The following is a 24,123-nucleotide window of genomic DNA, read 5'->3' as shown; positions in this document are numbered from 1 at the left end:
ACAAACTCAAATATTGTAACTGATACATAGTTCAACGGAAAATCTTAATAGATTTTTTCTATACCTGTACGGTGGACTTTATCAGTTTGATTACTCCCTTATTTGCCTCTATATGTATGAAGGTCCACAGCCGAAATTCTCTCCCTTTCTCAGTCAAAAATAGCCAGGAAACTAAATCCACTGTGAAATATAAAATTTGTAGAAAGCTCATTAATACCGTAACTTCATAAAAATAAAAAAAAAACTCCATTATCCTCTTTTAATGGTGCGTAAAACACTGCATTGGTACTCCAATCACAGCGTATCAGCCAACATTTATAATAAACAATAATGTAAAATGGTCTTCAACACTTCAGCAGTGCACTTCATCACAATGGCCGCAATTGCCGGCAGTGGTGAGCAGTGATTTTTTAAATAGGTAATCCACAAAAAGTGTTCATCAATTTGTACTTACAAATAGATACAAATAAGTAATGTAAATGGCTTTTTTTCTGTGATTCTATAAATATCACTTTCTGTTTAAGCTGTTGACAACAGAAGATTATTACCAGGAATCTATCAAATCAATTCAAACTGCATTATTAGTAACTTCGCGATGTATGTATGTAGCTATATTCTACACTATATTAATACATTTGTGCAAAAGTTATTAAAAAATACCACAATGATATTCAGTAGATGTTATTTTCATTGTCAACATGAAGCACCGCGTTAAGTCCCTTCTACAAAAAATAATGCCAAAAAGGTTCACGTCGAGCGCCACACGTCATATGTTATATGTCAACTGTATAATATTAAAGAAAAATAAACCTTAGGAAATCATGTTCAAATCCATTTTTTTAATAAACAATTTTCAAATTATATATGTAATCTGCAAGTTTACTTAAACAGAAAAAACACTAACTGGGTTTTAAAAATTTTAATGTCTTATATCTACATATTTTATGCAGAAATAAGCTGATGTAATCTGCTAGTTTCTTCGTTCACCGTGAACGAACTGGGCGCCGATATTCATATTTATTTAAGGACGAATATGTAAACGGTGAGAGTTATTTTCTATAAAATAAATAACATTTATTTTGTTCATTTTCCCATAAACACAACTACTATAAAATATTATTATCGATAGTCAAATATAATGGTAAGCGGCGCGTAATCGCTTATACGGACGATTCGCCCCCGCTTGCCGGTTATAACTGACGCGATAAAAGTTTCTCACCGTGATTGCTTTTCATTTTAACTATTCTAATGGAACATCGACTAACATTTATCGATCGGGGATAATTAAATTTTTTAATATTGGCACACTTCAACATACTATTAAATCATAGCTGAAAATATTTTCGTTTTCCAAATAACGATATTGGTCACCGTTTAATTATTATATTAATTAAATATTGGAAAATACTACAAGCAAATTTGTTTTATGTTTTTCTTTAAGGAAAAAATAGATATTTGCGTTTCTGATGCGATACTTAGATTTTGGGGGCCATGTTTTAATTATTAATGCGCAATTTGTCATGACTCAAATATCTTTCAAACTTGATGTTAGACAATATAAATAAAATATAATAATGAATAAATAAAATACAAATAAAATGAAACATGAGTTAAACACGTTACATAATATTATGACGACAGTATCGTGTATAACATGATCGTAAATGAATTAATTAAGGTTAAACAAATAAGCTAAACATTTTCGTAGTTAAATTAAATACTCATATATCCAGTTGTAATTAAGTTAATTTTAAAAGAATACATTGCAATGTGCAAAATATCTTATGCAGTAGCTCAATCACAAATAACTATCGATGTGCTTGAAAACATGGTAAGCATTTGAGCGATCACAATGAACAATAATGAACATGCTTAAGTTATCGCAGTCATAAGTCAACGCGTGTTTAATCTCTACGTCAAAGCTAGTGTCGGTTTGTTTTTTTGTTTTCCTTTAAATAAATACAGTTTGTTTAGGATTCATTCTCTTTTATTCAAGTGCCAAGCCATTCCTTCCTTTGTCGATAGTTATTTGTGATTGAGCTACTGATCATACGAAACTCGACTCGCGTTGACTTTGAAGTTTGACGATTGACAACGTGACCATGATAAACTAATCCGCTTCTTTTGTGATCGGTCAAGTTGGTTAAGGATTTTTTATCGACGTAATAAACATCTGTAATTGAGCTACTAGCCCCATTTCATTGACTTAAGTGATAGTTTAGCGTTTGTTGTGAAATGTCAGTTATGAAATTGATATGTTTATTAAATCTTGCTGTAAAACGAGTCCAGGACCTCTGGCATAGTAAGAAAACGAGATATCCACTATACCACAAGGTGGACAAATTTTCGATTGATTTTTTTTAAAAGATTTTTTCTCGAGTTACCACCGCGTCGAAAACATTAGTCAAAGATCCTGGATCTATTAAACACACAAAACTTTATTTTTAATTCTACCAAGACACGAGTTAATAAATAACTTAAAACAATTATTACTTCATTTGTAAATTGACAATTTTATTTAAAAAAATTAACAAAATTTTTGGTTGAAAGTAGAAAAAATTAAAAGTTTTTTTTAATGTACCCCGGATTTTAGAGTTAAAATATTGGAAGTCGAGTCCATTTTTATTAAATGAATTCAAAAAGTTAGTTCCTATTGAATATTTTAAATCGTCTTTCCAAGTTTTTAGGGTCTTATAGATAAAATAAATCCAATCGTCTGTAGAAAATATCATTTCTGTGTAAATAATTTCTCTTGAATTTCGATCAATCTAAATCTAAAATGACGATAAATAGAGAGTCGGTAATTTAGCGAAGGAATAAGATATTCGTATAAATTAATAATCAAAACCTTTTTGAACCCAGAATACAAAGTGACTAAATAAAATAGGATATCGCTTGCTATTTATTATATACGAAATATATTGATTATGTCTACTAGTTAATACTATTTACTCGTGGGTTTATTAAGTATTATAATTATTTATAATGAAATCATCGGTATAAAAATCGCATCGTAATTTCGAGCGTTGCAACGCGTGTTTGTGCAACAGATTGTCTAAAAATAATTATTTCATTTCAAGTTGAATTAATCCGATTTTTGCACGCGCACGATAATGCCACCGACGAGCCCCAGTAGCTGATACAACAGGGTGTCACATGAGTCTAGATGTAAGCGATTGGTTACAGAAATCATTGAACATGGAAACCTTTAAAATGAAACATTTTGTTTATAGAAATCGAATCTTATTTCATTATACAATTTAGTTAACATCTCCTAAAGAATATTTACCTAATGAATTCCAGAACCTTCAATATTTATTTATTAAAATAAAAGAACAGCCATTACTAGTGTACATTGAAATAGCCACTCTGCGTCATTCCACACGTAAAAAATAAATAAAGTATTACAGTAATAATGAAATAATAAAAATAAAAAAAAAGTTTTTTGTTTACTCGGACTTAAAAATCCTTTCGCCGGCGGATCCATACGGAATAATACAGAGCTATAAGTCCTCCCTTCTTTCTTCTTTCAAACATGAGAAAATAATTACAATATTAAATTGTACACAAAAATAAAATATTAGGTAGGTACAGTTAGATTAAATTATAATTATTATTTTTAACTAGGGTTCTAGCATTTTCTTTAAATTTGTTTAAAGTGAGGAAATATATATCTATTTCAGCAAAATACGTGTTGTAATTATTTAAAATTCTAGGCAAAGATGCATTTTTATTATTATTCGTGCTTGAAATACCAACATGAAATAATGGTTGCAGCCGAGTTGTGCGTTAAGGAATACGAATTTAATCAAGCAGTTGAGGGCAATCTAAATTGTTATCCCATATTTTGTAACTTCTCTATTATTCCTCTAGATTGTAAGGTATCGATTTTATGATGTACTGCAGCTTCTTCATAGTTATTGAAATGTAAATATTGACGATAGTTTAGGTGATTCAATTTTTTTTTTATTCTTTTAATTCTTCAAATATATTTGGAATATTGAGGAGACCAGACAGTGAAACAATATAAACTGCTATTAAATTAATTAGTTAAAAATTAATTACTATAAAATCGTTATTTAAAAATAGTTCTCTTCAAATCCATAAAGACAACATAAATAGAAGTGTTTCTACGTCACAAAATATAAGTACGCGACCTAGAACAAGTGGTAACATCTCAATTCTAAAATTAAAAACAACTACAGCACAACATCATTATAAATAAATAAAAAAAAAAAAAAAAAAAAAAAAAAAAAAATACTTACAGAGGAATATTTTTCATTAATGAAGTGAACAAAGGAAATATAAAGTGCAGTCAGGAATAAAACATATTTAACAAAGAAGTAAAAAGTTATATTCATAATTTTTTTTAAGTAGCACTGATTGAAAACATCGTTTATTTTTTTTTGTAATTTATACTTTATGCGTATTTTATACTAATTAAAATAAAATAAACAAATTGTTGTAAGACGTCACTCCCCATACAAGAATTATTTTTTCTTTGACGTAATAGGAAACGTTAACGTTAATATATGTTTTCAATTTATACATAATTTGTATTTGGTTGTAATATTGAATACTTATATTTTTTATCTGAATAAACTAAAAAAAATAATAAACTTCTTCTTGCGGTGCCTTGTCAGGTCTCGCTGACGTTGGCGATCACTACAGCGAAAGCATCTCGGTCCTGCGCTACTCATATATTCCGCAGCCAGGACAACTGCTTATAAGATGTAGTCACCATGGTTATTTCTGGGAAAAGATGACCACTTTAACCACTTTGGTCATCTTTTCCCAGGATTATAAAAATTTCTCACTTTGGTTTCCCGTTGCCTTCTCTGGTGAATTTTTCTGTCAGGGTTACCTACCCTTAGCTGGTTTGTTTTGGTTTTGCGGCGCCAGAAACTCGCCTTTCATCCTCTCGTTATCTGCTGTGAATCACACCGTTATGAGTGTGATCCCACTGCCCGGGGTTCGCGACGTGGACTCTAAGGAGTTAGACTAGTCAGTAGTGTTGCCGGTGGAATGCAACTGGGCGTTCGCAGCATTTTATAGAATCACACCTTCCAGCAAGGTGTGACTTACTGCGACCCTACTGACAGTTCGAACACCGTTTTTTAAATAAAATTTTGTCAAACTGCTGTTATCAAGTCAAACTCAATAAAACGATAAAACGGAAGGTTTTCTTTGGGAGTCAATATTATTTTAATTATTTTTAAGATAACTTACTCGTTTTTACGTATTTACTTATCTTTATTATATACTTTGAAAACAATAACATTTATATTATAAATTATTGAGCTATTTTCTTGCTCGTCATAAAATTATACTGAAATTGAATGAAACTCGCATTGCCCATATCCCGTTCACATTCACAGTAAAGAGAGGTTATAATCTTAATCTTAAAAAGGGCGGACAGTTATGATACTGCCCAGACTTTGACTTACAAAGTGTCATGATTTCAATTGATTTTTAGTTTATATATTGCCGTAATATTCTCTTTGATATTGTTTGTACTTTTTACAATGTTTTTGAATGACTTTGCAGCAAAGTTGTTTGAATAATCAAAATACTATTGAGATTAATGGAATAGTAAAAACATTAGAATTCACAAAAAATCCACGCAATTCGATGTGATTGATTTTCTAAACGAGGGTAAAAAAACAGCTGGTTTTAAAGTACTCTAACCTGACCGGGGTTGAAAAGGCAATCAATTGATTTATTCCTTATTTTTCGTTTTGCTCTAAAATTAAATGGATGAAATTAATTTCTTATCCCAATCAGTGGTTGTAAAAACTGGATGGGGTAAAATAATTATTCAGTATTAAATCAATACAGTAACGTTAAAAGAGTATGCTCGTTTTATAAGTGGAACGGTATTCTTATTTAAAGTAAATAATATTTTAGGTAATATAAATTAAAGATTGCTTAAATCCTATTGAAAGAAACCATTTAAAGAAATTGATTCAATTTTTGGTAATGGCATACCAATACTTTTAATAGGACTCAGAACCCGATGAATTAATAGATTGTGTTGCTTTATAATTTTTAATGAAATACTTATTAATTATTAAACGTTATCGAAAGAAAAAAAATACAATTGAAGCCAACATAACGCAATGTTTAAATTGTGTTGTCTATGTATTTACAATATTTATTTACTATATATACGGCCTGTGCCAATGACAACAGTTACATGAAGAAACATATATACAAGAAACTGAACAAAAAGAATATAAAACTATGTAAAAAAGACAAACAAGAGCAATGGTAATAGTATACAATATATTCGTACACACGATAAACATATAAGACTTTGAGCTAAACCATGCCAATCCATATTTATTATTATACTTAATTATAATACTAAATATTGGATTGCAACCTCTAAGGAGTTTAAGTTTAAGAAATATGTGAGTTCAAATATAAGTTCATTATTTTTTAAAATTTAAATAACATTTTTTTTTGTGTGTATACTTATAGAAATGGTCAATATTTATGTACACATTGTTTGTTTACCCAATAAAATATATAAATAAGCAGTATTCATAGTATTTATTTTTGCTTCTTATGAATTAAAAAACATGAATAAATCAATATATCTTCCCAAAGGTAATCTGTACCGAGGATACTTAAGAAAGTACTTTTTTATATTAATGAGAATACACCAAAAACTTTATACGAGTATATACGGTTTTTCAGGGCCCGACCGCGAAACTTCAGAGAATTATTCCTCGCGATGAGCTTAAAAAAAATTCCTTATAAAATTTTCCAAAAAGTCATTTAGAAAAAAAATACATGATTTCAAAATGGAGTAAATCTTTAGTCTCTCCGACTAGTATCCCTTCCGCAAACCCTTACCCCTCCTCAACAAAAAAAATCGCAATAAAAACATATTTAACCAACGAAGCGATACGCACCAGACGCAGACAAGGGAAGCAACTGGGTAGGAGAAGGGTAGGGTTTATGGAAGGACTGCTGGTCCGAAATTAAGAATTTACTACATTTTGTGATTTCAGTTTTTGTTAATTTAAAAAAAAATGATAATTTGGAAAAATTTTAATAGGATTTTTTTAAAGCTTACCATGAAAAATGTTCCTCTGATGTTTCGCGGTCTGGCTCTGAAAAACCATGTTTTGGCAGAAAATTCACAAAATATCTTTAAAATATTACCCTCTGTTTGAAATCACTAAAGATATCTTGAATTAGTTTATAGTGAAATAATTCGTACATATAAACACAGAATACTGTTCACAATGTCATCGAATCTAAACAAAAAATAAACAGATTAATCAGTGAAACTTAGAGCAGGGGGTTTTTATTCTTATCTCAGGTGTGGATGGTTATCTTAAGTACAGATATGAAAACATGGACAAAACATTAAGTCGAATTTATTTCTTAAAATTTAGCACATAAGTGGAAGTTGCAATAAGTAAGTCTAAGATTTAATGTGTGGGAAGACATCGCTCGGCTAAGAGAGTGTTAACAGACGCGGGTCTAAGAGGGTGAGTGCGGTGAGGGTGGTCGCAAAGGGAACATAGTCAATAAAGGCGAGGGGTGGTTGAATGTGTGATTATTAATTAGGTTGTTTTCAGAATTTAAATTTTTGTGAATTTCTATAATATCTAAATTATTCATATTACTGCCCTTGTTATTTACTTGGTGCAGGAGTTTTAGGGTGTGATTATGAAATGAGTGGTTACTGTCTATTATATGATTCGCGAATTCCGAGAAAATATTATTGGTCAGGCAACGGCGGTGTTCGTTTAGCCTAGTTTTAAGATTTGGCGCTGTTTGTCCAATATAGACTTTTTTGCATTCGCATGATATCTGGTAAATGCCACTCTTGTTTAGCAGCTCTGTTTTTAACTTTATTTTCATAATAATTTATAATGAAGTGTTACGAAGTGAATGCCGATTCAATTAAAAATATAATAAAAATTCATTTTGTTAAGTTCTGATTATTTTTTATTGAATATAATTTATCAATGTAAGAATTTTAAAATTGATATTTAAAAGGGCCCATGTCTGCAAAATATGTGTACGTTTATTTAGTACATAACGAATACTAATAATAAAAAACATTAATGAAATACCACGTCCATAATGCCTAAATTAGCGTTAAAAAGTTTTTGAAAATTCACATGCTGATTGAAATAAAATAAAAAATCAAATATCTCCGTCGTTTCAATAACACAAAAGGTTAAATTTTATTATTCATTGATTCAATTGTTAAAAAAAATTTGGATGTTGTCAAATTATTCGAGGATTAAGCAAAATTTATATTACAAAAAATGATTCGGTATTTGAAATTCTAATTTTCACTCAAGACACCTTTAAGCAATAAGAGAAAACTGCTTTCTTTGCCGAATAATCCAATATTGGAGTGCATAGTCTGCAGATCAGATCGTTAAATTACTTCATTGCAATCCACTTTCAACCATAAGAAAGTTTTCCTATCTAGTTAACAAGGTTTCACTATTTTCACAGCTTTCCGTTTGAACACTGCACTTCAAAAGTCTACCAAATAATGTCGGTCTGAAGTTTTTACAAGTAGGCATTAGAATTCAGAATATTTTATGTAATTTTGAGAACTAATAAATTATTTTAACATATTACAACAGAGATAAAGAACATTTGAGAGAAGGTTATATCGAAGTCTAGGCATCTACAGGGCTTATGACCTGTCAATGGCTGGTTTAAGTGGCCACTTTACACACTGTGTAACATTCACCATTCTGCCCATATTTGAACTTCTATATTCCTTCAATTCATTCATCTCTTGATGTTTGTGAAGTTAACAAGCTGAAACCTTTATTTATGTGGGTGAGATTCATCTAATTGAATTATTTCACCTACATACTAGGCAACGCCTGAAAATGTTATTTTTTCAATTTCTATACTTCTTAATGGACCAGGTGGATTTATCAACAATATTTTGAGTTTGTCCAAATTTTTGTAGACAAGGACTGGATTCAACTCCCTGGGGAGCTGTTTATATTAACCTATTACAAGAGAGATAAAGAACATTTAAGAGAAGGTAATATAGTATAAAATATTTCAAGCCCACCTAACTAGGAATCAAACCTAAAATCTGAGGAACAGTATTACAAATTACTTTTTATTTAATACCTTTACCTTTAATACTATAAATCAATTATAATGCACCTACATATAAAAGAAAATAACAAGCCCCACAAGGATAAGAAAAACTATATTACGATTTAGATTATGATTTATGATTTGGAACTCCATTTTTTAAATCTAAAACTTTTTTATGTCATGAGCGTAATTTTATTCTAATTATCTTTTAATTATTTTCCCCTGAAAAAAATAACGCAATAACACGCCTTAAAAAAACCTTTTTCAAATTGTCTTACACTGATTTATTTATTTATTGTTATTTTACTTACACATATTAAGATTTGGTTTATCGTACACACGTCACACATAATATGTTGTTTAAGTAATTTAAAATAAAATTACACAATCGTTAAACAATTTTGATAGCAAATAAAACTTTGCAAATTTTCTTTGTAAAATTCAATCATAAAATATGAGTTTCTTGGCTATTCAAGCACGCTTATGAATATTTAAAATCTAAAAAAACGTTTCTCAGCTCTTAATTTTGACTCAAGCAACTGGATATTGTAATTAGTAAAAGTTCATATTTAATTAATTAGGTTCTTACATTTTTTCATAAAGCATGTAAGATCAAAAAGCTTTTTGGGATTTAATCAAAGAATTTTTTTAATAGTATATGTATTAAAGAATATTAATGTCAACGCAACAAGATCTGTTGAAGAACAACGCATTTGAAAAATATTGTAGGATATCTGAACAAAGACGGAAAGGTTTCGAGGGAAGTGAATATGCTAGTTTTCTTTTGGATTATTAACATGATCTTATTACAATTTGTGAAATTCAATATATTACATGAAATCTTCTATTTTTGGAATATGTCGCAAACGGTCGCAAAAGTCGCAATAGCTAGCTATCTAAATTACTTAACGGCTCCGTATTTTAAAAGGGCCATTCAACGTTTAGCCGTATTGTCAACACTTTAAGCCACGTTTATCCGCTATGTAAATTAGCGAAGATTTTTTTTTGGTGAGAACGTTATGGTGACCAATTTTTTTTTTATATATTATTTTTATTGTTTTTTATTCTATTTATTTTACTCTATTTCGATTTATTTTATTTTATTTTATTATTTTTTATTATTATTAAATATGAATGATTGAAAATCATTAAAAAAAAAAGAAATATGCTTGTAGTAAATAGGGCGGGATTAGAACAGTGATGCTAGAAAAGAGGATAAAGGGGAAAAGGACGGGTTCAAAAATATACGTATGTTTTATTATATTATCTGTGAAACTACATTATGCATTTATTTATAATAATATTTATATTGCGAAAACCCATGTACCTTAATGCCCAAAATCCCCTGACTCTGTCAAACCGAGTCATCGAGAATTTCAAATACCTGGGAGTATATGTTAGGGCAAATGGCAGCTTTCGAAAAGAACTGGGAGTGCGGCTAGGAATAGCAGGCGACACATTCACCAGTATGAAGGCTGTCTGGAGATCGGATATTAATTCAGTGAAAACGAAATGCCGCCTATATAACGCCGGCATAACACCTACTCTCCTCTACGAATGCAAATCGTGGCACCTTACTAGGACCCAAAACAGCAAAACACTGAGTTTTGAGAATAGGTGTCTCAGAAGAATTTTGGGTGTGCAGTAGTTTGACTATGTGTGAAATAAAGCAATAAGAAAACGGACGCAGTAAATTCCGTTGACAACTGTCATCAAGCGGAGGCGATACGGTTGGCTTAGCCATGTGCTGCGGATGCCTCATGGGCCTCGATTTGATGTGAAGATAAAGACGTCATACCTTTACCTTGACGGTATAGTTGAAGATAAATTCTCTCTAGCGATTACAAAGATATACTACCGACCTCCCCCCCCCCCCCTTCAAGTTTTGGGTAGGTACATCGATATGAATCAATGGGAAGCGTACGTCACGGTACACATATCTACGCTCTAAAATGTCATAGCTTCAGTATGGCGTCATAGTTGAAGATAAAAGTCTCCCGACCGACTACAAAGGTATAGTATCGATACCCCCACCATCAAATTTTGATGTAAGTACATCGGTTTATACCGACGGGTCTAGAACACCTCGGTACGTTTATCTACGCATTAAAAGTGTCAAAAATTTTGTTCCACCGAGCATTTTTTCCTTTAATTATGATTTATTAAAATTTTTAATCGTTTTGAGGTTGGCACCTTTTTTCTTAAAAGCCTATTAAAAATATGAGAGAGAAATAAGTTAGTTTTGAAGTCGAATTAAATTCCGACATAACTGTTACGTTAATAAAACGAACACCTAGATGTGAAAATAATGTCTCTAGATTCTCTCCCATTAACAAATAAGAGTATCTAAGCTTCAGAAAGATACCACTCTAAAAAAATAAATTAGTTATTATATTATTTCCATCGGTTTTACTATCTTTCCGAGTGTATGTATCGAGACGCTATAGGAGCCGGCTTTGTAGTCGATCGGTAGATACATACAGACAATCGTTAAGCGTACCGTTCAGGTGATTTCCAAAAGTCATGCAAAGTTCATGTTTAAGCGAGCATTTTTTGCTTGAATTGGGAATTATTAGAGTTTATAATCGCTTTAAAGTGAGCACTTTCAACTACAGAAGCCTATTTAAAATATAAATGAAAACTATTTTAAATGTTAATGACGCAAAAAACGCTGACTAATTGTTTGCGGTCATTCCATTGGCTTGTTTCGATCATATGATGTCGATATACTAAGTAGGTAGAACATACCGAGGTAAGATACAGATAGTACAGAAGTTAAGTATACCGTCTCGATATATACAGATGAAGATTGCGTTCATAATCGAGGCACAGAAAGCTTTAACTACGCTTCCCATCGTTAAAAGGCATCAGGTTCTCGACGTCCTGGACGTCCACTGCTGACTGTTTGTCGGCAGTTCTTGTCAGAAATACGGGACGCAAACCTGACTTGGGAGAATGCACAGAAGCTGGCAGCCTTTGTGGACACTATATGCTCCAACTAGGGTGCGGACAAGGTTTAATGATAATGATTTAATAATATTTTGTACTTATAAAAAGTTAATAGGTCTATTTTGTTATTAATCGCTTTTTTAAAATTAGCAGGAAAAAGGTACAACTAACCTCTCACCTAACCTTACTGCATCAAAATATTGTTCTGTAGGTATTACACGCACCGTTTGCTTTCTTGTTAATAAGATAATGGCTATATTCATCAAGTCACACTTCTTCTCCTAGTATTGAGTAAACGTCAAATTTTCACCCAAAACCATGCCCACCTTAACTTGTTTTACATAATATACGAGCAATCCGGCCAATCGTCGATTGGCCCTTTAACAATACGGAACCGTTTTGTAATTTAGCGAACCATTATGTATTCCGGCTAAAATGACGATCCGGAAGCGTCATATACCTACGGAATAATAATATATGTTGAGTTCTCTTACGCGGATCTACAAGTGCATTGCGAAACTACCTAGCGCCATCTGTTAATTTTGTGAAGTAATGCAGGTGAATCCTTTATGGTGCAAGAGCCGATATATACACAGGGCGCTCTTTCAACCCTGTCATATCCGAAACCACGGTGATCTGTAAGAGCAAGAAGACATATTTGCACATTTAAATATTTTTTTAGAACGAATAAAATTTAAAAAATGTAAAAAAAAGCGAATGGTTGCTTACTTCTGCAGGGGTGAAACGAGAAAAGGGAAGGGGGAGTTTGATACTGCGCCACGCTTCCCTCACTTCTCCCCTAAAGAAGTAAGCAACCGTTTGTTTTTTTAATATTTTTCTTTGTTCTAAATATTTTTTAAAATATGCTAATATGTCTTCTTGCCTAAACTGTACATCGTGGTTTCGGATGTGACAGGGTTTAAATAACACCCTGTGTTTTTTATTAATATTTCGAAATATTATAGTCATGGTAAAATTAATATTGTGGATGAAAATAATGTCCAAAATAAATACAAGTATAACCATGAAATCAAATTAAAATTACTAACGTAAACGTTATTTTGTGATCGACGAATAGTTTTCGATGACTTTCTCTCGGAAAGAGTACCAGAAGTAATATAATGTGTATTTTTTTTTTTTTAAACACAAGTTTAATTACAAACTGTTAATTATGGCTACATGCGGAGCATATTATGTTTCTGGTTTATATATAAATCTTTGAATAGGTCGTTAAAATTTACAACAATTAAAGCATTTATAGGACCCATAATATTTTCTTTATGTAAACGAATATTGATACTAAACCAAAAAATCAGTTGATGTCGCCTACGAGGAAATATAAAGTAATGTGAAAGCACGCCTATTTAATTAAACAAAAGTATATAACTTCTGAAAATTGCGTTAATGTAGAGATAACAAACATAAGGCATAACGGCTAATATAACAAGCGATCACTTGAACCGGCCGACGACAAACTTTTAGCCCTGTAAATGCCTAGATTTACACATTCCCCAATAATTCCTTCATCTCGGTTGAGATGTCCATCAAAAATATTACCTTCGTATCTGTTGAAATATTGGTCTATTTAGATTAAGAATAAGATTTATACTTAAATGAAGTACATGTAATGTTTCTCAATACAATTAAATTACATTTTATATATTTTACATTTTTCTGAATATTTTTTGAAAACATAAATTATATGTACTTTTTTTGCTCCTTATATTTTGGTTTGTAGTAATCATTGTCAAACAACTATGTAATGTTATCATATGATTTCATGTAAAGTATCTTTACCGACAAGCCGTGTTAATTGGCTTGGTAAGTCCTGTAAAAAAAAAAATATTTGGCAAAATAATAAAAATGTAATATTGTATGTAAAAAAAAAAAAAATGAATAAGCCGTTATCACAAAAAACTAGTATAGTAAGAATAGTATGATTTACACAAAAATATCCATGTATTGATAAAACGAATAATAAAAACAATTTCCTTTTTGCTTTTACCAGGTTGACATGTTTATTTCCTGTTCCTTCTTATGTACGCCAGTGTAACAATATACAAAGCCATCATTCAGATTTTCATTTTCTCTCTAAAAATTTTCCTTATTGTAAATCTACGAAGATTTAAGAGAAGTGATTTGTTCTATTCTTTTTTTCCGTCTGTTTCGTATAAAACAGCATTTATCAATAGTATTCTCGGACTTTCACCTGTGTTTTCCATCCTTCCTTTGACCCATCCTTATGGTACCTACCTAACATCAAGATAGAAGATTAGTACATTTGGATTTGGAACGTTGTAAACAAACTTTTGACATTACATAAATTTGCAAAATAAATCTCGGAATCGTCACGCGTCGCTGTGAAAGTTATTATAATAAATCGTTTAATATCAAAATTTATAATGAACTTTCATCATCCAGTGCCCAAAATAGATGAACATCCTCATAGTATCATAAGTAGGTCCATTTCCGTGCCCCTATCCTTTCTTCAAATATTTCCAAGCCCTCACAAAACTTAAACGCTTTTCCTTAACACCGTCCACAATGCTTTTCTGAACTTAATTTTTTAATAAACGGTATTTTCAGAGTACAAATTATTTTGCAATGATTTTTTTTGATTGACTAGTGGTAACATCTTGCTATGCCATGCCCAAATGTTGCCTTGTATAAAACTAAGGTCGTGGGCCAGGAAACAGAGAAAATGTTTTAGCAAAAAGTAATTGGTCAGCACTATGCGAAGAAACATTGTAAAACGAGGCTCGCACAGAGACATGCATATTTTATAGGCCCAAAAATGTTTTATTTTTTTTTACTGATAATATTTCATTGATTCCAAACTTTCGAAATTTTCCTTCTTTTTAAAAAAATGCACTATTCTGGATTCTAACTAAATATATGAACTCTTTTTTCTATGATTTATTTTGTTGCCCTTTAATAATAAGGAATATTTTTGTGTTTTTTTAAAATATTTTTTATTTCCCTTTTTAATTACTATAAAAAAACCATATCATCTTTTACAGAATTTTATTTTTTCTTTCTTATGTTACACGAAAATATTATAACTGTTTATTATTTATTATAAGAGCAAAAATTCATTAACATTTTATTGTATACCCACGAACAGGCCATGCCTTTGTGGGATTTTTTTGTTTACTGTTTTTACTATTAATATGTATTTCATTGCTATGTAATTATGCTTTATTTTATGATTCTCTGTTTTATCACTTATATTTATTGTAAAAAACACAAAAATTTTAATAAAAAAAATAATAAAAAATATTTAAAAAAACTACTAAAGGGGTACTCGCAAAGGTTTGCTTTTGACCTAACGAAACTTAGCCGAAATCAAGTTAGGGTTTTGACTAGAGTTGTTCCAGGGCACTGCAGATTAAATAAACATATTATTAGAAAAAATGAACACATTTTTATTATTCACATTTCTGAAATAATAATTAATAAACACATTGTAAGAATGAACATAAAAGAAGTATGAAATATTGAAAAATTGTTTTCGGGCGTCGCCTAGTAGGTGAATTGGTTCACCCGGATGAACCTCACCTACATTATAAAGGTTTCAGCTCTTATATTTCACAAAAGTCAACAAATAGAAGAGTTGTGGATGTTTAAACAAGGACAGAACGGTAAAGTCGCCACTTAAACCAGCCAATGACAGGTCGTAAGTTCGGTAAACGCCTAGATTTCCATATTTCCTTCTCTGAAATGTTACTTCTCTCTGTGCTAACAAATTTGGATCTAAATAGGGAAGTGTCTGTGTGTAATAAGAGACACCTGTAAAGTTCCTTACCTGAAATCTCGGAAAATCTTCTAGAAGTTTCTCCTTACCTCGTTCATTTACTTAATTACTTCACCTCTGCAAGGACTCCCCCGACGTCATACGAATAATACTGTGCAAGGTAGTTTAACATTGAAAATTCCTTTTAACAATTAAATTGAAATATTTTCTTCACATTGATCACATTAAGGAATTTCATTATGGAAAGTAACTTGTATGTAATTTATTAATTTATTTCACCTATTGTTTGCGTTTCGTTATGTTTATTAAAGAGCTGTTTAAAAAAAAAAAAAAGAATAATAACCAGATTTTCTAACATCATTATCATAAGAATCCAACCTATCTATTGATAAAATAATGCGTTTACAAAAGTAAACGGTTTTGTTCTAAGTTTGAATATATTTCAATGTTTCATTACCAGTATTTAAAAAAATTAATGAACTCTCGAAGACCATTTTCCGTACAAAAATCTTTTTTTATTAATTTTTATTTTTATGTACTTTTATTTATTCATATTTTTTTCCATCATAAACTACGATTAACAATAAAAATAATGTGAAATCACTGAAGTTATCTGTGTCGAGGAAACTTAAAAATATACTTTTAAAAATATTTTTACATTTGAGAATAAACAAAGAAGACTTATTAATAAACAGAGATAATTAACACAATGTTCAGATAGTTTTAAACAGTATGTATTTATGTTTATAATTAATTTGTGTACATCTACATTATTTATTTCACAAAACGCACAATGATCAAACAATACTTAACCTAAGCTATACATTTGTGGAGCAGTTGATTCAATATTGGTTTGGGCGAATGAGACAATAAATTTTACTTCTACCTAGCTCCACTCTCCATTTTAAAAGGAAAAACGTACTAAACTTCTGTTTAGAGGGTTGTTAGCAGGTGGGATAGAGAGGATTTAGAAGGAGGTAATAAAAAATACACTACAACACCCAGACCAATTGATAAAAAATCTTTCTTGGATTTTTGTTCTTGCAACTGGCGGGAATCGAACCGCGACGCCAGTTTTACGGTTGGCCGTCTAACCAACTGCGCCTGTCTTATTAAACTTAACGCCGTATCATTACTGAAATCCTATCAATCGGTTGAGCACATCCTGCGGCACTGTGTGCTATTGGATGATGCCAGAGATGGATGCTGAATGGTCTGACAGGGGTCATGCGACCAGCGTGGAATGTGGATCTGATGGCCAACAGTACGAATTTTGCACTCTTCCGTCTGTTTGTCTGGACTTGGGTATTGCGTTGGGAGCTCCTCAGATGCGCGGACGCCTAGCTGGGTAAAATATGGTGGGACAGGCAACTGTTCCTGTGGGATGCTCATTCAGTTGGGTCTGTGCTTCCTTCCGAGCGGAACGCACACGTTTTTTTGTTTTGTCCTCCCCTTACGGGGTGGTATTTGGATCCTCTGTCTCTGACCACCCAGGGAGTCCTTCTTTATTCAAAGCCGTTCTTTCATTGTAAATATTCGTGTTTTTACTTATGTTTGTTGTGTAAGTTATGTTTGTTGTGCTACTATAGTTTTAAGAAATTATTTTTGAATATTTGTATACGTTTATTTGTGTAAATATATTTTTTTAATAAAAAAACAGAGGCATTGAGGGGATCCTGGGGGGTAGGGACGACGTGTGTGCCTCTGTCCATAAATCCTCCCCCCCCTCCTTAATCTTCATAGAGTTTGTATTCCTTAGGAATAATAACTTTCCTCTATGCGCAGCTAACAGAGAGTCCCCCCAAACTTTAAAACAGCTGCGGGTGGATAGTGAGCATAAGGATCTCCCCTCAATGTCATCCTATCTTAACCCAGTGGTGCATAAAACATTGCATCGGTGTTCCAAGTGCAGTGTATCTTGATCATTTTATTACATGGAATGTCAGGTGATCAGTTTCACACCGCTTACCTTTTTTACCAATATTTTACAACCCCCCTGCCGGAAAGCAAATCCGGGACTTCAATCATGGTAGGCGGATGCGCCAACCACAACGACTCGATTATCTTTTTCACGATTTCTGCCTAACTAATACAGGTGGAATAATTTGAGAGCTTTAATAGCTTTATTTCTTCGATCAAACGGAAACATAAGGAGGAGTCGAAAATACTCACTTCCGTCTACTTGACATTCCATTTCAAAAGCTTGTGTTCAAATAAAATATAACGTGTAATGTAAAAGAAAACACAATATCATATAAAGCGTGAAATTTTTGTTCGAGTGACGTATTTTTTTTATTTTTGGTGCCCATTTTTGAATTTGATTTAATTGGACACAACTTGTGTTAACACCTTTTTATAAGTTGTACCAGACAATCGATGATTGTTTAAACTCGACAAACCATTTGACAAAGTTGTGGGGTTGGCTTTATCATCCCCAAAAGTTTACCAATGTTCGCAAAGTTTCTTGAATGTTTGCTCTCTCAAGAATAAACTCCTTTGTGCACTTAAAGGTTGACCAACCCAAGGATGCGGCTATAATATAAAAGTGTAGTCATTTTAACGTCCACTTATAGGACATTCAAACACATATTATTCATGGTGTATATTTTATTTAAAATCCGTATATTTTATTATTAATATTCAAACCCTTACAAAAGATGATAAAATTATTATCATTAACAGTACAATATGAATTTAAAAAAGAAAAAATATTTTGTTTAATTTAATGTTTGAAATTCGTAAGGGTTTATGAATAAATTTGAAATAAAATAATTTTAAAAAAAATTGACAGCAGGGCGCAATAGGTAGCAATAAATTTAACGAAGAAAACATATTAAAGTTTTTTAAAAAGGAAATGATTGCGTTTTTATGATTTACCCAAATATTTCTACATTTTCAGGGTTGTAAAAAACCCACTTTTACATATTTGAATCTTGGACTTTTGATTCTTGAGTCTGCGAAAGTACCCAATAAAATGTCATTGAAATAAATTCCGGACAGTTTCTTGTATTGAAAAAAACAAAAATCTCGAATGAAAGATTTACTATATATATCACTTTTTTTGTTTTTATTAGATTTTAAAAATATATTTTTATTTTGTTATTTAAATTGAAAACATTCAATACATAATTTCACGTAATATTCCCAAGGAGTTTTTGGATAAAATATCAGGTTGAATAAAAAGTAATGTCGTATATCGCGACTTTTTTAAAAACTAAGTATATTTTGTTCATTATTGATTTCATCGGATCATACGATACGGAGTTGAAAGGTGTGAGTGTATACTACGAAAGTTTTTTTTTTTATTATTGCGTTTGTCCGGTTCAGTTGTAAACTATTGTGCGCCGAGTATGGAGGTCTCAAAGAAAGAAATTTGTTATATTTTACATTTTTACTACCTGAAAGGGAAAAACGCGTCGAAAGCGACCAAAAAAGTTTGCGACATATATGGGGCCAATACTCTTTCGGTTCGTGCTGCACAACGGTGGTTCGAGGGATTTCGCTCTGATGTAGTGGAGATGAATGATGCACCACGCTCTGGCAGTCCTGTCGTTGAAAATATCGATAAAATCATGGAAAATATCGAGATAGACCATCATGTTAGCAGTCGTTGCATCACCTAGAAGCTGAATATTGATCATAGAATCGTTTTAAACCATTTTCAGAAGGCTGGGTTTAAAAAAAGCTCGATGTTTAGGTGCCACACGAGCTGACGCAAAAAAACCTCATGAACCGAATTCTCTTCTGCAAATCGCCGCTGAATCGCAATAAACTTGACCTATTTCTGAAGCGGATGGTGACTAGTGATGGAAAATGGGTTACTTACGACAGTATCAAGCAAAAGAAATCGTGGTCGAAAACAGACGAAGCGGCCCAGACCGTGGCCAAGCCAGGACTGACGGCCAGGAAGGTGTTGCTGTGTGTTTTGTGGGGTTGGCAGGGAATACTCTACGATGAGCTTCTTCCTTATGGCCAAACGCTCAATTTTGCCCTCTACTGTAAATAATTTGACCGTTTGAAGCTGGCGATAGAACAAGAGCGGCCAGAATAGGTAAATAGGAGAGGAATCGTGTTTCATCAAGACAACGCCAGGCCACACACATTTTTAATGACGTGCCAGAAGCTCCGGAAGATTGGATGAGAAGTTCTTATACATCCACCTTACAGTCCAGTACTGGGACCAAGTGACAATTACCGGTACAAATTCGGCCTCAATAGAGGCTTGTGAAAATTAATTATCCAAGTTTTTTTCCAATAGGGACAAGGGCTTTTACAAAAGGGGCATTATAAAGTCAAATTCTCGTGAACAATATTTTTTTAAACAGAACGGCGCATATTTGACTTAAATCGAATGATTGCAACGCTTTGTACAAAGCATTAAAATAAAGCGAAAAGTACGAAATTACTTTTTCCCCAACCTATTATAACACAAAGTAAAAAACCTTAGGTATTAGGAATTACATTTACGTAATACAGCTTTAAAGTGTATATGTGATTTAAGTATTAAACATTTATTCATTCTACTACTCAATACAAATCAAAAAAGCATGAAAAAGTTACGAAAATTTACAAAATAAACTAAAAAGGTAAGGAAATTAATTCAAAATTATCTATACATAACACAATCTATAAAGAAATTCAAAAAAAAAAGTTTAATGATTACGTGTATGTACACAATACAAGATAAAAAAGTATGAGATGAAAAATTACATTTACCTGCTAAAATGGTAAAATGTTAAAAATTGTACATTCAAGATGCGTATTCTCTGGATAAACTAATATTATTTATTTGAAGTACTTCTGGAAAAAAATCTTCTATTCGCACGTCCTGTTTATATGTTTTGAAATAAGTACATTAAATCTTTGTGGCAATTTACTAAATTCCGCGAAGCTTATGTATTGCAAAGATCGTACCAAACTTAGTAGACTTCACTGGTCCAATATGAATGTGTTTGTTTACGATCGAGTACTGTTATGGTTATTGAACTGGCATTGTATTAACCTTGTAATCTTAAGCAAACTGCTTTATTTTAAATATTGTAAAACGAAGATTGAGTAAGAAGATATGTGTGTAATACAATATGTCAGAAAAGGAACATTCACAAAATAATATACTGATATACCATTTTTTCAATATTTCTCTTATACTTGAATTCCAGTGTGTGTCTCGAATATTGGATGTACAAAATAATTAGTGAAACGTATACTAGTTGAAGGAGTGTTGAACTTATTATTTCTTGTAATCCGAGATTCGTTTCAAAATTACAAATAGATGTATCGATCCGAAGGGACTTACCGCAAAACAGAATTGGAAAAGAAATGAGGAACAGTTTTAATGACAAAGCTTGTGTATATTATATATTGACGTTTAATGAAATATACACATTTCAAGCGTGAAGAAAATAGCGTCTCAATTCTTGGGTAATTGCCTTCTTTTGTCTTCATTCTCTAACGAATTTTTATCATGATTAGACGTTACGCTATGCAGAAATATGCTCTCGTGTGTTTAAAAAATGCTTTCATTGCACAGTAACTGCAAAAAAAGAGGACTGATTTATCATTTAATTTTTAATGTTTTTTTTCGTGGAGTAAAACATACACATTATTACAATATTAATACGTTATAAAGAAAACAAAGTATTAAAACATATTTTGTAGCGATAAACTATTCAATAATAGGTTGTCATCGGGTGCTCAGATATTAGTTTTAATTAATAATCTAATGAAAGATTACAGATATGATACTGTATACGTATAAAATAATGAACATATATTATTTGGTTTTTTAAGCTTTAAAAAATATTATTAACGGAAAATACTCAACAAAACCAGAAAAGAATGGTCTAAAGAAATATTTTTTTTAGGGTAAGAAAATAAAGTACAATCATAGAATTAAAAATAGTCCAGAAACCGCATACGCACACCAAACAGAAGGCGATTCAACTACTCATAAATGAGTAGGTTTACGTTTTGACCCATTTGTTTCTTTGTAGACGTCGCTCAGTACGCAACTCCTGATTTGAATTCAACTATGCAGTGTAGTGTTCTTTTGAAATGTAGAAATACTGCTAGGATCTTAAAGAAACAGGATGCAATCACATTTCATGTGTAATTAGCAAATGTATATGTAAGTAGTATATGCATTACTTAAAAATTGAATTATTTTTCCTTCTGTCAGATTGTCGAAGAAACAAAATGGACATTTCGTTATTGTTGCCAGGGTAGTAATTTTTTTTACCCTACTTTGCTCATCTAATGAGAGAATTATTGAAAATTGGATTTCAGATTAAATCACTCTGTGGTGGACATTTGACCGACATTATCTTTAAAACATCAAATATTATTTAACATGATAAAAATATACGTTTTATGTCAAATAAATTTGTATTGTATTTTAAGTTTGAAGTTCATTAATTCAATTATTCTTATTAAATGACCCTTTACTTATCTACTCTGTTGTGTCAATCAATATTTCCGCGTGCACAATAAAATTTTTGAGAAATTAAAAGATTGCTTTTTTTTTACCTTACATTTGTGTTATGATTTTTTTTCCTAACAAGCAACATTACGCTGCAACCTCACGAATGCGCGCGGTGAAAGTAGGGCATAGTGGGGGAATTATTGGACCTAGTCCGATGTATTCAAATATGATTCTACGCTCTTTCTGGACTAATCTTAATTCTATGAGTAAAATAATACAATTAAATTGAAAGAATAGCCAAATGGCTAGTAAATAAGTAAATACTTGAATATATTATAAACATTGTAAAAAAATATAAAAACACCTATAAATAGTGTGTGCCCATAAATGTATTCAAAACAAGATAAAAAATAAAACAAAATAAATCGAAAATTTTAATTCATATCTACAGAAAGAAAAAAATAATAATGAGAAAATTAAAATACCTTTCATTCAATTCAATCCGATTTTTTTATAAAAAGATTAGTTATATTTATAAGTCATCATCATAATAAGCTTGACAGCCCTGGGTAGCATACCACCTCCATCATCTATAATATGAAGGTTAGGTGCGCGCTTTAGGTGTTAGTCTAGGGCTAATAAAATATACTGTATCAAAAAATATTTGGAATTAATATTTTGTAACGCGCCAACCACTTCATTTCGAGAAGAACTTCACTTGTCTCAAATGCATTCACGTTTTTAGCATTTTTACCTGATGTCAGCCATCGAGTCATAAACACTAGTCCAAGATGCTGATTGTATTTTAGACACAAAACTGTATTCTCCATATGTCTGGATACGGAAAGAATTCACAAAGGCTACCATTCCGTGTCTACTCCCTAGTTGGAGCATCTGGCATCCACAAAGAGCCTTCCTGCATCTCTATCGGCTGCCAATTACTTTGCGTCCTCTCAAGTCAGGTTCTCGTCCCGAAGTTCTGATATAAACGGCCAACAAACAGTCAGCAGTTGGACGTCCAGGATGTCGAGAACCTGGTTCATGTAAAGTGGGCAAGCGTGGTTAAGGCTCTCAGAAGGCATCTGCAGTATATAGGGTAGCCAGCCGTATTGCCTCCGCTTAACAATAGTTGTCACCAGAGTTTGCTGCGCCCATTCTCTTATTACTTCATTCCTCACAAAGTCAAACCACCGCAACATACCCACTAGGATGCATGAGGGAATATCTGCATCGCTTTGGGCTGCGAGACGATAGTTGCTGTCCATGTGATGGCATCACTGAGCAGACTGTGGAACATCTTCTTGTATACTGTCCAATGTTTGATAGGCCGAGGTGGGAGCTTGAATGCAAAATAAACACTCGGATTGCTGCGACTAATAACCTAGCTGAGCTCCTGAACTGTAATGATACACGAAGAGAGACCGTTCGATTCATTACAGGGACGATCAAGCAGGCTAAGTTATTCAATGGTGGTATCTAGCTCCTTTTGTTTTTTTTTGTGTCCAACTTTTACTTTTTTTTTTTTTTTTTTATTATTTGTTAATGTAATATTTCTAGAATTTTTCTGTTTATTCTGATTCTGCTTTATTTTTATTATTGTAAGTCTACGGTGAAAAATTTTGAAGTCAACGGAATATAATTTAAAGATAAATGTATTCGATAAAACCTTGCACATAACAAAAGCAAGGTACAAATAATTTGCAACTACAAAAAAAAAAAAAAAAAAAAAAAAAAAAAAAAAAAAAAAAAAAAAACATACCCACTAATAAAAAACAATATGGCAAATTACGAAAAACTTTTTTTTTATTTAAATGTTTTTTCAGGGCCAAACCGCGAAACTTCAGGAAATATTTTTTAAAATGAGCTTTTAGAAATATCCTCATAAAAGGAAAATCAC

The 24,123-nt window shown here is 31.7% G+C and overlaps 2 long non-coding RNA genes across 2 annotated transcripts in view; one reads left to right on the top strand and one right to left on the bottom strand.

Annotated features, from left to right (window-relative positions):
• Positions 1-23,965, bottom strand: part of LOC148279999 (uncharacterized) — a 233,012-nt gene extending 209,047 nt beyond the window's left edge. Inside the window, exon 1 of the long non-coding RNA XR_015822727.1 lies at positions 23,626-23,965. This is a non-coding gene — a long non-coding RNA (uncharacterized LOC148279999). The remainder of the gene's footprint in view (positions 1-23,625) is intronic.
• The window catches only part of LOC148279998 (uncharacterized), a 132,313-nt gene that overhangs the window by 64,065 nt on the left and 44,125 nt on the right, over positions 1-24,123 (top strand). The window lies entirely within an intron of this gene.

This window comes from Micrasema longulum, unplaced genomic scaffold (assembly GCF_059751315.1).
Source record: "Micrasema longulum isolate JH-2025_06_02 unplaced genomic scaffold, ASM5975131v1 h1tg000632l, whole genome shotgun sequence".
In the NCBI taxonomy this organism is placed as follows: domain Eukaryota; kingdom Metazoa; phylum Arthropoda; class Insecta; order Trichoptera; family Brachycentridae; genus Micrasema; species Micrasema longulum.
The sequence above is the reverse complement of the archived record's forward strand: the minus strand, read 5'-3'. Positions and strand labels throughout refer to the sequence as shown.